This window comes from Callorhinus ursinus, unplaced genomic scaffold, assembly GCF_003265705.2.
Source record: "Callorhinus ursinus isolate GAN/ISIS: 27379988/994484 unplaced genomic scaffold, GSC_fseal_2.0 scaffold7668, whole genome shotgun sequence".
NCBI classification, from domain to species: Eukaryota; Metazoa; Chordata; class Mammalia; order Carnivora; family Otariidae; genus Callorhinus; species Callorhinus ursinus.
The window spans coordinates 1-2,249 of NW_027404718.1; the positions used below are offsets into that span (position 1 = coordinate 1).

Here is a 2,249-nt window from a genome sequence, read left to right on the forward strand (position 1 = left end):
TATTTATTTATTTAATCTTTGTTTTCTTGGGAGTAAAGGGCTCACTGAGTCTGCTGGGAGTGGGGTTGGAACAAGAGGCGGCAGTCAGTTCTGGGAGATCTGTGGTCTCCATTTTGTAATACCCCTTTGCATTAGAAAAGGTCTTCCCTTTCAAGATCTCTGTGAGTTGCTGTAGTCGCTTGGCAAAAGAAAGTACTTGGGGAGCTTTAGTGATAGGTGGGGGAGGGGGTGGGGGTGGGGCCAGTGGTTTGGGTCTAGGTCGAGATGCAGGGGGGCTGGGAGGAGGTCGAGGAGGGCATTGGAAGTACCAAGGAGGGCGAGCAAAAGGGTGGGCAGAGGGTTGTCTAGCCGGGATTGCTTGAGAAGTCGGATGGGGAGGGGTGGCAATTGAGCCATGTGCAAGGCATTAGAACCGATCTTGGAAGCAGTCCAGTTCAGATAGGGCCAGGTGGCCGTGTAGACTCCGGGGCGCTTAGTTTGGGCACAGCCTACCCCCCAGCTTGTGACTCCCACGACCACATAGGTGTTTGCCACCTTGTCTCTGCACATGAGAGGCCTGCCGCTGTCCCCCTGCCCAGAAGGACACAGAAGTCACTCTCTGAACCACTTTTCCCCTGCCCAGAAGGGCCATAGGCTCTGGAAGGACAGTTTCTTCAGTCCCATGGCTTCTTGCTGCCATGAACACAAGTGGTGGTGGTAAACTTTGAGTTGGTATCTACAGCTTCAGGTGGATGTGAGAAGGGGATGGATTGTCACAGGTCTCCTTGCAGTGAGGAGGGAAGATAAGCGACCCATGTGTCCATGTATGTGGCTGTATGCATGCACGGGCATGTGTGTACAAGTGGATTGGAAGGTTTTGTGTTCTGGTGAGGGGAGGTAAGCATTCTCTTCCAGGGTGGTGTTCGGGTGGTATGATCTCTGTGTCATGGTGGGATAAAGCTCTCTGTGTGGTGACTGGTTCTTTGTAGGGGCCCCAGGTGTCACTTCCCATCCTCACTGCTACAAGATGGGACCAGGGAAAGGGTCAGTGAAGCAGGGCCCTGGAGGGAGTGGAGTTCAGGGATTCACAAAAGAGGTGTTGGCAGGGAAAGTGGTGCCCGAAGGGAAGTTACCTGGCAGGTGTCAATCTTGCCTTCAGGGTACCCTGCACACACATTGGTTGAACAAATGCGCCTGTTGTACCACAGGGTAGAGTTACAAAGTCGAGGTCAATGAGGTTCACACGGGCCTCCTGCAGTGTAGGTGTGATCCTGTAGGCTACAGCCAGGCAGCTCGGTGGTCAGCGATCACAGAAGACACGGTTTGGGAAAGCCCTGCCTCCTCCCTCCACGGAAACCCCATCATCCTGAAATGCTCTATTTCAACCTAAAATCCAGGAAAGTCAATGCCCCTGGCCTCTCCTCAGACACTTGTGAAGGATGTCGGGTGTTGGAGGCATATGCAGGTGAAGTGGAGGGGCAGTGCATGGAGGATGAGCAGATGTGGCTGCAGGAATGTGTGTTGATGCCAGATGATTATTCACAGATACAGCCAGGATGTGTCACCTCATTTACACCCCACAGTGACCCCCTATGTTAAGCGCTGTGACTCACCTTGCCTCCAATCAAGAGCTTGGAGCACCACTTGCCCAAACATGTTGGTAGGGATGTGGTGTGTCTTGGATTCGGACCAAGGTTTTCCTCTCTACACTCAAATCCAAGACACACATTTCATTTCCCCATGGTACTGCTCTAAGTCCTCCTCATTGCTTTTTATCCCCCTTTAAACCCCTCAGCTCAGTCTGGACAGGATCTGCTGGAGCTGGGCAGATGAGTCCCTCCCCACGTGCCTCCCATCCGTTTTGAAGATACAGAGAAGGAGGAGTCTTAACTTCATTCTTGAAGGATCATTTGCTGGATATAGAAATCCTGGTTGACAACTTTTTAAATATGTCATCCCACTGCCTTCTGACTTTAGTGGTGTCTGATGAGAAAGTGGCTGTTTGTCTTATCAAGGATTTTATCTATACGTTTCACCAGTTTGCCTATAATCTGTCTCAGTGTTGACCTCTGGGTTTATCCTGCTTGGAGTTTATTAAGCTTGCTAGGTGTGTGTACTCACGTCTTGCATCAAGTTTGGGAAGTTTTTTGTTTTTTTTTTATTTTTTTTGTTTTTAAAGATTTATTTGATAGAGAGAGCCTGTGCAAGCATGTGTGTGTGTGTGCACGGGGAGAGGGACAGCAGACTCCGTGCTGAGCACAGAGCCTGAT

The 2,249-nt window shown here is 50.6% G+C and overlaps 1 pseudogene; it reads right to left on the reverse strand.

The window, feature by feature from the left end:
• Positions 1–45: 45 nt before the first annotated feature.
• Positions 46–1,635, reverse strand: LOC141372329 (acrosin-like; annotated as a pseudogene).
• Positions 1,636–2,249: the final 614 nt, after the last annotated feature.